This window comes from Equus caballus, chromosome 9, assembly GCF_041296265.1.
Source record: "Equus caballus isolate H_3958 breed thoroughbred chromosome 9, TB-T2T, whole genome shotgun sequence".
NCBI lineage: Eukaryota > Metazoa > Chordata > Mammalia > Perissodactyla > Equidae > Equus > Equus caballus.
This window is the reverse complement of record NC_091692.1, coordinates 68,819,958-68,833,966: the sequence shown is the minus strand read 5'-3', so window position 1 is coordinate 68,833,966 and position 14,009 is coordinate 68,819,958.

Below are 14,009 nucleotides of genomic sequence, written 5' to 3'. Positions count from 1 at the left end.
TCTCCCTGTGTCTTTCCTTTCTTACCAAGTAGAACTTCCAAAAGAAATAAAGAATTATTGTTATTTCCTTTCTCTTGTTTCCATTTTCCTCTTCAGGCACTGTTCCCTGGTTTCTCTCTTCAACCCACTGAAAATCTCTTTACTGAGATGGCAAATTATTTCCTAGTTTCCAGCCCAGGAGTTATTGTTCAGTTCATGACTTTTTTTTTTTTTAAGGATTGGCACCTGAGCTAACAGCTGTTGCCAATCTTGTTTTTTTTCCTTCTGCTTTTTCTCCCCAAAGCCACCTGTTACATAGTTGTATATTTTTTAGTTGTGGGTCCTTCCAATTGTGCTATGTGGGACGCTGCCTCAGCATGGCCTGATGAGCGGTGCCATGTCTGCGCCCAGGATCTGAACCAGAGAAACCCCAGGCTGCCGAAGCAGAGCTCGAAAACTTAACAACTCAGCCACGGGGCCGGCCCCCATGACATTTTTTTAAATGACTTCTTTGTCTTTATTTATTTTTAAAATAATTATTTGTTTATTTCCACTTTATTGAGGTATAATTGACAAATAGAATTGTATGATATTTAAAGTGTGCAGTATGATGATTTGATATATGTATACATTGTGAAAGGATCCTCCCATCTAATTAGCACATCCATCACTCACATATTTACCTTTTTTTTTGTGAGCAAATTTAAGTTCTACTCTCTTAGTGAATTTTAATTGTACAATACAGTGTTACCAGTTATAGTCACCATGTTATACATCAGATCCCCAGAACTCACTCATCCTATAGCTGAAAGTTTGTACCCTTTTATCAACCTTCCCCTAACCCCCCCACCCCCCAGCTGTTGGCAACCACTTCTACTCTCTGTTCCTATGAGTTTGACTTTTTTTTTAGATTCCACATATAAGTTATACCATGCAGTTTTTGTCTTTCTCTGTCTGGCTTATTTCACTTAGCATAATGCTCTCCAGTTTTATCCACGGTGTCACAAAAAGAATGTCCTTCTTTATCATGGCTACATATTCCATTGTGCATGTATATATACACACATCTTCCTTTTTTTTTTTTTTTTTTTGGTGAGGAAGATTGGCCCTGAGCTAGCATCTGTGCCAATTTTCCTCTATTTTGTAAGTGGGTTGCTGCCCCAGCATGGCTTTGATGAGTGGTATAGGTCCATGCCTGGGATCTGAACCCGTGAACCTTGACCCACTGAAGCGGAGTGTGCCAAACTTAACCACTACATCACTGGGCTGGCCCATACCACATCTTCTTTATCCATTCATCTGTTGATGGGCACTTAAGTTGTTTCTATATCTTAGCTATTGTGAAAAATGCTGCAATGAAGATGGAAGTGCCAATATTTCTTCAAGATACTGATTTCATTTCCTTCAGATATATACCCAGAAGTGCAACTGCTGGATCTTATGGTAGTTCTATTTTTAAGTTTTTGAGGAACTGCTTTCCATAGTGGATCTACTGATTTACATTCCCACCGACAGTGTACAAGGGTTTGCCCGTTTTCAAAATTGATAGAGTCCAATGGAAATTGGCCAAACAAACCTGCTTAGAAGTTTGGTGGGCTTAGCTAGTTTCTCTGTAATGAGGCCAAATCCAAGTGTCGGCAAGGAGTTCCTTTCTGGCGGCTCTGGTAATGAATTAGCTTCCAAGCTCATTCACGTTGTTATCAAAATTCAGTTGTAAGTAATGTAATTATAAGACTGACGTCTCTGTCTCCTTGCCAGCTGTTTCCTTCTTTCTTTGCTGGCTGTTGACCAGGGGTCATTCTCAGTTTCTAGAGGCCGCTTATATTCCTCGACTTGTAGCAACTTTTCTCCTTCTTCAGGGGCAGCCATGGCTGGTTGAGTCCTTCTCACACTGACTTCTCTGCATAATCTCTTCTGCTTCTTCCTTATACAATTTCATGCTTTAAATAGGTGCAGCTTATTTATTTATTTATTTTATAAATTATACCTCAATAAAGTTAATTTAAAATATATCCCAATCAAGGCTTATAAAACTGTAAGACCAAATAGGATATTTGAGGAACAAAATATTGAGATGATGTAAACTGATGGAAAAAGTTCAACAACTTGGAAAAATGTTTATGAAGTTAAAATTTTCAGTTGTCTTATTTATGGTTGTATTTTTTCTTTTTAAAAATTTGCTGCTGTTAAAAATGCTTTCTGAGCCAGCCCTGCTGGCCTAGTGTTTAAAGTTTGGCGCTCACCAATTTAGTGGCCCAAGTTTGCTTCCCAGTCACAGAACCAAACCATCTGTCTGTCAATAGCCATGCTGTGGTGGCGGCTCACATAGAAGAACTAGAATGACTTACAACCAGGATATACAACTATGTACTGGGACTTTGGGGAGGAAAAAAAAGAAAGAGAGGAAGATTGGCAATAGATGTTAGCTCAGGGTGAATCTTTCCCTGAAAAAAAAGGAAACTTCCTTATGAGGAAATTTTTGGAGTGATCAAATGTTTTATATCATGACTGTGGTGGTGAACTCAAAAGTCTATACATTGTCGAAACCCAAACACTGTGCAAAATAACACCCCACCAGAATGTGAGACTAACTCAAAAGGAAATATAAGCTATAACAAATAAACCTAACATTATAAATTAACAAAACCTTACTGAGAGGGATGGGAGAGTAAAGAACAACCTGAGTTACTTTGCAAAACAAAGATAAAGACAGAAAGACAAAAATAATTATACACAAATCCAATATTTTAGTAAATGTTTCTAACAGGAGTATGGGTTGGCAATTTAAAAACTCTTCATGTATATGGTGAGGTTCAGTAAATAAGTAAATATGTTTTAGCTAATGAGAACTAGATTTCTCACTGTTAGAGAAAGAAGATACAAATAAGGAAAGGGAGCACACTAGAATAAACACTTTGAGATTTGAGGTACTGCATTGAACTCATTGTTTTCTAATATGTGTATTCAAATAGGTACATACAAAAATAAATTTTCTGTGTGTGGAACCATGGGTATGTGTGTGTGTGTGTGTAACTAAGCTCTGTCTGTTGAGAGGGCCTAGAACCAATGACACCCCAGTAATAGTGATTACACCTAGCACCCAGACCTTGGTTTCTTACAAGTCATTCTCTAACATAAGGAGAAGTGCCTGACTCCAAGAAGTGCTTGATTCCCGGACTGAGACATGAAAAATATAAATGAGCCCAGAACATCTTATGGTGGCAGAAAGTAAAGAATTACTGAGAAAAGCATTGGAAGAGGTTCATGTTGAAAACTACTGGAGCTAATCTGAGAGGGCTCTCAATGGCCAAAGCTGGAGCAATTTGAGCAACAAAAAAATATGAATAGTATTAGATTGTAATTCAAAGAACAAAATAAAAATTCATGAGTTCATACTCATACAAGTACATTATTCAATAAATACAGAAATGAGAGAGAAGGGACAGCTCTTCCTCACAGAAGAATTCCAGTTAATAAATGTGGAAGGAATGAGAAGAACAGAAAATCATCATGAGAACACCACAGTCATAATTGTTGCAGGCAAGAACCATCAATCAATGGTAAACTTTGTGATCTAATGTTTGAAGAGATACAGAATGTTTGCACAGTCTCACAGTAGCCCCCCACAAGACATTGATTACAAAGAGAAAAATAAAGGTACGCCAGTTCTGTGGTATTTTGCCACAGATGTACAATCTCAATCTACAAGAAAATATCACAATTCTCAATCACAAGAAAACATCAGAAAAATTTAAGGGATATTGTACAAAATAGCTGACCAGTACTCTTCAAAAGTGTCAAGGTCATAATAAACAGGGAAAAACTGAGGAACTGTCACAGATTTTACAGTTTTACAGTTCCTTATATTAAAGTCTTTTATCCACATGGAATTTATTCAAAGTATCGACAAACACAACCATAGCAGATTTAAACATATCACTTTCAGTAATTGATAGATTAAAAAAAAATTAGTAAGGATTGGTTGTTGGAGCATTTTTTTATAAAGACTTTCTTTTCTTTTTTTTTTTCCTGAGGAAGATTCTCCTTGAGCTAAGATCTTTGCCAATCTTTCTCTGTTTTGTATGTGGGACACCACCACAGCATGGCTGCCAACAAGTGGTGCGGGTCTGCACCCAGGAATTGAACCTGGGCTGCTGAAGCAGAGCGTGCTGAACTTAACCAGTAGGCCGCAGGGCCAGCCCCTGGAGCATTTTTATAATAGCTGCTTTAAAACCTTTTTCATATAATTCTAATATCTGTGTTATCTTGACATTGGCTTCTATTGATTGCCCTTTCCCCAAGTGAGGTAATAGAGAGTAGAACTATTTTTCAGGTAGAATCAGCAAATCTCGATGGTTTTGTTTGCATTTCATTAGAGATATGTATGGAGTGAGGATGAAGAGGATGAGGAATGAGGTAGTAGGTAAACCTCAACAAATTTCCAAGGCCTCTGGTTGGATGACTGGCTAAATTTTGGTTGCATTTACTGTAATTGGATGTAAAAGAGATGACTAGAAGACGATGAATTTGTTTTTTCATGTTGCAGAGGTTAAGATGCCTGTGAGACAATTGTATAGAGGTACCCAACAAGCAGTTGGGTCTTCAAGTCTGAGCTCACAGACAGGGGCACACCTAGAGATACAACCTGTGAATTGTTAGTGCCTAAGTGGTGTTTAAAGCAGTAAAATGGTTTAGAATGGTTGATTGAAGAAATTAAAGTGAGAGCAGAAGTATTTTATGGAGTAGACAGAAATAGAGGCCTAATAGCAACTAAGAAGAAATAGTTAAGGAGATGGGGGAAATCCAGAATGTGTAACAGAAGTCTAGAGTGGAGAGTTTCAAGAAAGGAAGAAATCCACATAAATGAAGCAGCAGAATAGCTGAGTAAGAGAATGACTGAAAAGCTTTTGGTCACTAGCGACATTTGCCAGTTTCAATGTCTTGGTGGAAGCAGAAAAAGATCAATGGATTATGGAAGGAAAAGGAAGCAAGGAAGTGGAGTTAACAAGTGGGTCCACTGTTTCTTCAATCTTAGCTTAGAAGGGAAGGCATGAATGAAGCATACGGTGAAGCACACGGAAGCATATGGAAGAAGAACATGTGATTCTTAGACTTTGTCAAAAATACTTTTCCAAGTAATCACTTGTATTTGTCTCATCTCATATGACTAGAGCTTCATCTTGGAAAACGAGAATGGACTAGGAATATTTTGGCAACTAAAGTCCAAGTATCACAAAGCCACAAATAGATCTTTGAGAAGCCCAAATCCCCAGAGCTTCTGCTTGAAAACAAAACCCTTCCATTTATTTTGACCTGCTGTTGCCATGCAAAAGAGGCCAGAGGTAGCTAAGGCTTTGTAAATTAAGAATAACCCCTTGAATCTCCTCTTGTACACACTGGCGGATGTGGGTACAAACTACTTCCCTGTCTGAGCTCATTAATCAAAAGTGGGCTGCAGCCCTCACCTCCTGCCATGTCCCTGGTGGTCATCACATGCTTAGAACACTAAATAGACCTACTACTAAGCAGAGGCTGCCTTTCTCCCACCACCTGTTAATAGTAGCAATTGCACATTATGCTTGTTTTCCTGGTTTCTTTCCACTGCTGTTCTCAGTGTTGTTTATAATGTGGGTCCAATCAGTTTCCTCGACCCTTCTAGGAGGAAGCCGATTTGCTAAGGACACTCTGATGATCAAAAATAGAATTGCAGCAACACAACTCCAGATCTGCAAAAAACTGTTTTTCAACTCAGAGAATTCCTTTGTGCCATGAGTTTTCTGGTTTTAGAGAAGCTACAGCATCAGTGGACAATTTTTGGCTTTGCAGAGTGATCAATTCAACCTATGAAAGTTAGAAAGAAAATTTCTATTTTTATATGCTTCATTTTTTGTTTTAGGAAAATAGTTTATCTACCTCTTAACTTAGCAGGGTAGCGGGGGACAGAGTATTCCCTATACTGGTTATTGCCCCCAAACCAATAACCGTCTATAAAGGAATCAAGAAAGGAAAGAACTGAACCTGGATTCTCAGTGTTACCTGATAACAGCATCAGAGACCTTGTCACTGGATGAGAAGGGTGGATATGATGATTCTGGGATTGTCCAGCACTGTGCCCCTCAACAGCCTAAAAGGGAGCCAGGGTAATAATTCAAAAACTAAAAAAAAGAACAGATGAAAAAATAAAAGGATTTGGGTTATTTAATCTGTATAACAGAAATATAATGGGAAAAAAGTGACTTTGTGAATGATGACCAACTCTTCCCAAAGTAAAACTCATGTTAGCTATAAGCTAAATGGTCAAGATCCCAAGGAAAGTCTGTGTAATTACTGAACTATCATGCATTTAATACGTGGGCTGAATTCCTATGTGCTGCAGAATTATCCTACACAGAGAAACAAATGTACTGGGTGAACTAAACCACTAAAGGGTCCTATTTACTTCAAGACTTCATGATGTTGATTTTATGTAAACTTTAAGTTCATAGACGTAGCACTTGGGCTTTGAGCAGATGACTTGCAAATAAGTAATTATATGATGGATCATGGAATCTATGCTGGATGGGCAGCAGTGACAATAAGAAGAGGCTGTTGAACAGGGGAAAAATGATGAGGTTATAAATGGAGAGTCTAGTTGAGGTAAATGAAGTTTCAGCAGGAGTTACAGAGTGAGGGAGCTGGAGGATTGGAGATTGTCGTCAAAAACAGCTACTTGAAGATTTTGAAGGTGGTGCTAGGGGGCAACATAGAAGTGTGAAACTGAGATATGACTGGAGCAAAGATCATTTCGTGAGAAGATTAGGAAGCTTGCAGCTAAGGTGCTGAATGGGTCACCCAGAGGCTATGTAAACCACTGAGAATGAAGACTGGGCAGAGACGGAAGAGAAGGAAGTGAACCAGAAGCTCAGACTCAAATTATCTATCAAGCCCACTTCAATGTGTGAAGCAGGCCACGTGGAAGCCAGATAAGCTGGACATAGGGATTTATTTTATGTAGATTTTCCCAATTTTAAGTGTTGGCAACTAATTTAATTTTAAAATGATACTGTGCAGCCCAGACAAAATATATTTTCAGGCCAGATTTGGACCACAAATTCCAGTTTGCCACCACTGAGCCGAAACCTTCACTGAGTGAGGGGAGTAACTGGGACTCTGGTATATGCATCACTGAGAAGGAGTAGCAGGTGATACAAGGCCACTTTGTGACAGGATGGATCAAGGAAAAAAACAAGAGCACCCTGTAATCATGTCTGAACACAGACAAAACATGGAAAATGATCAAACAGTCTCCTAGGCTAGCTAGTATGAATGATTACTACTTCTTTATTAATCACATATCTCGTCTTGCTTCATTCCTTCCAACTCATAGATAAGATTCATTAAGATACCCAATCACAGAACTACTTTTGCTTCCTGACAGCATCCATCCCAGAGCAAAGCCCTTCTTGCTTGGACATTCCCAACACATGCTCCAATACTTGCTTGAACGAACCTAACACAAGATCAAATTCTATAGGTCCTTTGTAAGTCCTGCTTACTGAGATGGCCCACAGTTCCACATGGCATATAATCTCCCTCTTAGAATAAATCAATAAACTCAACTTTGTTCAACCACAGGTGTGTTCCTGGTGGTCTTTGGCCAGGGGGCACTAACATGACTGTCTTGCGTCTTATAAAATCTTTTCTCCCATTGCAACATTCAATTCTCCACTACTTCAACTACCAAAGGAGCTATACACCAAAACAGATTCACTGTCAAAAGAGATGGGAAGAGTGAATTTCATATTCAGTATGGCCTTGGAAATATCACCTTAATTTCTATGTTTATGTGGGTGATGGTTTCAAATCTTATGACATATAGCACCAGTCTATGAAAAATGAAGAGTTTCCAGATGGATCCTCATTTGACTTGATTTTTTGGCACTAAGGATTTCATTGGAACTTCCCTATCTCTACCATTAATTGATTTGATGAATTTTTTAAAAATCAAAAAAATTCCGTGTGTCACTTAGGATAAAAGTAAGGGCAAAAGTTCTGAGACAAAATCAACTATAATTTGTCACCAATTGGCTCTGTTGGATAAGGAGACTCATTCCTTGCCTCATTCAACAGTATTTATTGTGTCTTTATCATGTGCACTGCATTTTTGCAGTTACTGGAGGTATAATGACAAACAAAGCAGATATCTTATAATCTCTTGAGGATGGGCATGAGTAATGAGAAGATGGATAAACATATATGCAAATAAATAATATATTTTCAGATGATAGTATGTACGACGAAAGACATAAAATGAATTAAGGAGCTAAAGAGAGATGGAGGCGAGCATAAGGAAAGCTGCTCTTGACAGGATGGTAAGGGAATTAATCTCTAAGGAGGTGACATTTGAATACAGACCTGAATAGTATGAATGAGCATAAGGGTCCTGATACACACATGAGTCTAACATTTTTGTAGCAGGAGAGTGGTGTCCAAGGGGTAGATGATGACGAGTGGCAGGTGACGAGGTAAGAGGTATGTAGGGAGCAGGACACGGAGGGCATTGGTGTACCATGTTAAGGATTGGGACTTTATCATGGGTGTGATGGGAAGATATTGGAGGGATTTAAGCAGGGGAAGAATGGGATCTGATATACATTTTAAAAGATCATTTTGGCCAGGTGTGGAGATTGGAGAGGCAAGAGGGAAGCAGGGTCGTCAATTAGGAGGTGATTGGAATATTCCAAGTTAGAGAGGATGGCGGTTGTACTATGTGAGGGAGCAGTGGAGTTGGTGAGAAATGGCCAGATTAGGAACTATTTGAAGGGAGAACTCATGTGACTTGCTGATATATTAGGGGCGAGGTTTGGAATGAAAAGAGGAATCAAGGCTGATTCCTAGGTTTTGACCTCAGTAATAGTGAATGTTTGCATTATCCGTTGAAATGGAGGAAAACTCAGGGCGAAGCGAGATTTGTGGGCAGATCAAGAGCTGTCTTGGGCTATCCTGTGTTTATAGGATGTTCCAGGGCTATGCCTAATGTTGGAACACAAAGGGGAAGAAATATTTATTTACTTTAGTATATAGAGTACGAAGCCACCTTCTGCTTGTACTTCAAAAACTCTAAGGAAAGTTAGTTACCTCATTCACAAAGACTTAAGCTTATTCATGAGAAGGCAGACCATGTCTACCCAGTCACTTCCAGCTAAGAAGTCTCTTCCAGGTTTTTAAGGAGAAGGGCTTATTATAACAGATCCTATTCCATAATATCTGAGTCCTTTCTCCATTCACCATGACCTCCCCATTATGCCTGGTTAATACGAATTTTGGGCATAATTGAAACTTCTCTAGGCGTGGGTAACCCATTGATTTGATAAGCATGGGCCCTTGGATTCATTTGTCCTGCAGACATTGTCCTCTGGCATCCTGTCTCCACCTGGAGGTTATTTATGTTTTGCTTCGGGAATGAGAGTTACGTACTATGACAGTAATGCTGTGAAGCAATGTTCTAAAAAATGAGGAACTTTGAGAACTGTGGATTTAGAAGCGGGAGCTATATGTCAGAGAAATTGAAGCAGAACAGACGAGACTAAGGCACAGTGAATGCAGACCTGAAAAAGTCTATTCCGGGAATTCAGGAGCTGCATTCTAGCAAACACAGGGCTCAGTAAGGGGTCATTTGACTAGGAGGGGACAGTTTATCTAAATTAAAGGACTAGATCTGGAGCTTAGAAAAGGAAGAACTCTACTCTTTTTAAAATTTGAGTTCATAATAGTTTACATCATTGTGAAATTTCAGTTGTACATTATTTCTTGTCTGTCACCACGTAAGTGCTCCCCTTCACCCTGTGTGCCCACCCCCTGCTCCCCTTCCCCTGGTACCACTGAACTATTTTCTTTATCCATGTGCTTGTTTATATTCCACATATGAGTGAAATCATCTGGTTTGTCTTCCTCAGTCTGTAGAGCCCTACTTCTTTAAAGACCTAGCTTGCTGAGAAAGAGCTCAATTTGGGCTCGAAAGTAGAGAGAACCAATAAGAGTGGGGCCCCAAAGGTGGGATCTTCTAAATGGAAGGGAGTGAAACAGAAACTATGTGAATGAGTTCATGTTTAAGCTAATTGAGTTCTATAAGACTGATAGCAAAACTAGTCATCCACATCTCAGAGAATACCATTCTTCCTTTTAAGGTCTCGAAAGATGAGTTTAAATGCCCATCACAGGACATGTGGAAAGTTTCACTGCTCCCTACATATTTCTGCAGTTTCTCAGGACACTTACATTCTCATAATCCTCTTTGATTCTAAGTTCTTACTTCTGCTGAAGAAGCAATTCAGTAAAGCAGTTGTAAAAGAGCAGGACTCTGGAGTCAGATTACCTGGGTTCAGATCTTCTTCTGCCACTAATGCTGTGTGTCCTTGGGCAAATTACTTAATTTCTCTGTGCCTCAGTTTACTTATTTGAAAAATGGGATCCTCACAGGATTGTAATGAAGACTAAAAAAATCAATATACATAGACGTCTTAAACCTGTGCCTTGTGTGTTATTACTTAGTTTGTGATGCCATCTCACTTGTGCTGTCCTTGATTTAATGCCTTTTTCTTATTTCTCATCAAAGCCCACTCACACAAAGGTCTTTGAGTATGTAGTGGGCTTTACTGGAGCAGTGCTGTCCAACAGATGTAGGACTATAAGGTGAACTACATATATAATTTTAAATTTTGTAGTAGCCACATTTTTAAGAAGATAAAATTAACTTTAACAGTATGTTATATTTAACCCAATATGTCCAAAATACCAATATAACCAGTTTCAATCAATAAAATGTAATTATTAATGTGATCAATAAATATAATTATTAACATAGTAATTAATAAAATAATTTATTGAAATATAATTATTAAAATATAATTATAGTCAAATCGTATATATATAATTTTTTACTTTCTTCTTATTCATACAAAGTCTTCAAAATCCAGTGTAGATTTTACACTTAGATCACACCTCAATTCTTTCTAGTCAAGTTTCAAGTATTTAACGGCCACCTGTAGCTTAGTTGCTGCCATAATGGACAATGCAAGTCTAGAGTGCCAGACAAGTTAAATTTAATTATTAGATTATTTTCGTTTCCAAAAGTCTTTTCCCTGAGGAATTTTTAAAGGCCCTGGCATTCTATGGGGCATCCTGGCCTCTTAATATCTGTTTAATTTCTTTCTCTTCTCTTCTCTCCCTGTGTTCTCAGGAGCAAAAGAGAAAGAAATCAGATGGAAACGAATCCATCCAAGTGGATTAGGTAGAGCAAGTCAGCTTTCTTTAACCCTGAGCTCAAATTCCAGCCTCTCCTTGAAATACAGGTAGTTCTTTATTTACAGAGCATTATGTCAACACAGACTTGTGCATATGGGAACTGGACACTTGCTTTGTATGTTTCTTTGGTAACTGAGCTAGGAATGCCTGTAGTGTTTTTAAGGTTTTGATTTCTTAGGCAAAGACCAACCTTCTTCTAGTCCCTATGGGATGAGTGGGTGGGGAGAAGGATTTTGTTCTTTTGCTTATATATTTATTACTCATAATCTGATGTTTCTGTGCACAGATTTAAAACTTCTTATTTCCATGTATTGATTTAGTGTGCTTTGTATGGCTGGAGAAGTACTAGAAAAAGAATTTCATTTCAGATGAAAAACTGTGAAGTTGTCCAAGTTTCAAAGAAATGTCACTTTTTTCCCTAGGGTGAAGGTGGCAGAAAGTTGCCCACCTAATAATGGGGAGTCTCATTTGGGCTTCCTTAGGCTTACCCATTTTATCCTTTCTCATTATCAAAGGAAACTTAAGATGGTAGGACTAATTAAAAGATCTCTATTTTTATACCCGAGATAAATTTTTAAATGTCATTAGATTGTAATCAATCATATTTGAATCGTTTTAAAAGATAATGCATGATCAATCAATCAATCAATCAAATTAACAATGAACTTTTACTAAGAGCTTTTGTATTTAATGGGATTCCAGAAGATGAAATTCTAATGATCATATTAAACAGATCCTTGACATAGCAAAAGCTAACTTCATTATAAATGCATTTCATTTCTAGAGGATTTATTATTGTACCTACTCAGGAAGTTCTTGTGGCCAGACTCATTTGTCTTCTTTGCTCAGGTACAGAATAAATTATGGGCTAGAATTTTTTATGTCAAAAAATCCAGTAAATTCCATGCTTTGACACATTCCTAGTCCAATAAAAATTTATGGTCTCGATGATGACCCTAAGGAATTCAAAATCCCCATGTGCTTTTTGAATTATTAAAGGGAAATTAAATGATACGCCTTATGCTTTCTTAAGAATTTGAGACTTTATAGTTCTTTAAAAATTATTAATCCAAGTATATAGTACATATTATATCTTTCTGAAATGTATAAATAACTAGATCATTCCATTCTGTTACCATAATATATAAAGTTTATTGTAAAAATAAGAGGATTAAAAATTAGAAAGGGTTTTCATACTGTCACTATTATAAAAGAAAGTAGAAATGTGCTTCAATATTTATAATTGAGACTTTTTGGAGAAAATATTTTTTAGGAGAAGCATTATCCTTTTTGTAATACTCATTATAATATCTGTCAACTCAGTCTTTTTTTTTTTTCTTACACATTCATCTGAACCTCAAAAGTGAAAGAAACTAATTGAGATAGAGAGGATAACGAGGCCTTCTGTGCTGTGACATCTCACCTACTGGACATATAGAGTGAATCAGTTAGTGAACCGTTTTTTCTCTTAAAACCTCTTTCATTTTCTTTGTTTCTTTGATCTTCACTATGTAAACAATTCCTAATCAATAGCTAGCTCTGATCTCTCTCCTGGGCTCAGGTCCTTCATTTCCAACCACCCAATGGACATTTGCATTCGGGCCACATCAAAGCTCAGCATGTCTACGGCAAGTCTACAGTTAAATTCCCATTCTCCCAACCCAACATTTCAATGGCATCATTCTCCAGCTTACTTTGACTTGAAACTGCAACTTTACCCCCGGATTCTTCATTTTCCTTCTCATCTCTATCCATTAGCCAGTTGACCCTGCTATTCCTTTGAAAAGTCTTTAGTAGCTTCCTGTTCACACTGTTTTCATTCTAGTTGCAACTCACATCTAGGTGTGAACCATGACAGTAATTTCCCATCTGGCCTCCTTGTATCATGTGTTTTTCTTCTCCAGCCTGTGCTATTACTTCCACCATAATTAAAATCCTAAAGTAGTCAGGGGGCAATGCAGGCAGTTTGAGACCAACCAGAAGAAACCAGGACCAGAAAGGGTCTGGCTGATCAATGTTGTAGGATGGCCAGGTGAGAGGTCAAGTTCAAAGAGGCACAGACTGGGTGGAAAAATCAGTGGTTTTTATAGGCTGAGTAGGGAAGAAGTTGAAGCTCAAAAGAATCTGCTGAGTCAGAAAGGATCAGGTGGCCAGGCCCAGTTAAGTTCTAGAAAAGGAGAATCTGGAGTCTCAAAGTCAGAAATGGTACAAGTGAACAGGAGGAATAGCTGTTGTATCCCAAATAGATGGCCAGCTCCCTCAAGGCTGGAACCGTTCGCTAAAGATCTTGGCACTGTCCCCTCTTGTCTAGAGCATGCCTCCCACGTGCACAGAGCTGTCATTCCATGGTGGAAGGTGCTCATCTCAGCCCTGTTTACTTCTCCCTGCTGCTGCTGGATTACCCTGGACCTACTGTTGCTAACCATCACCAGACAGCAGTGAGAGGACTGGGCCTGAACTTTGCCCGTAACAGACTAACTCTACTAGTTTTACCTGGAAGTCCCCCTAGAGGTGGTAATTCCTAATTAACACCTTTCAGTAGCTCCCTATTATCAACTGGATGAAGTTCAAACTTCTTATCTTGGCGTTCAAGGCTCTTCAGAATCTGACTCTGACTTAATTCTCTAGCTCTATCCTGCTATCACCTAGTCTTTCTACCTAAATGCTCTCCCGCTCTACTTTGCCTGTCAAGGCTTATCATGTTGATCTGAAGTCAGACTGCATGGGTTGAGTCTTTACCATTATCT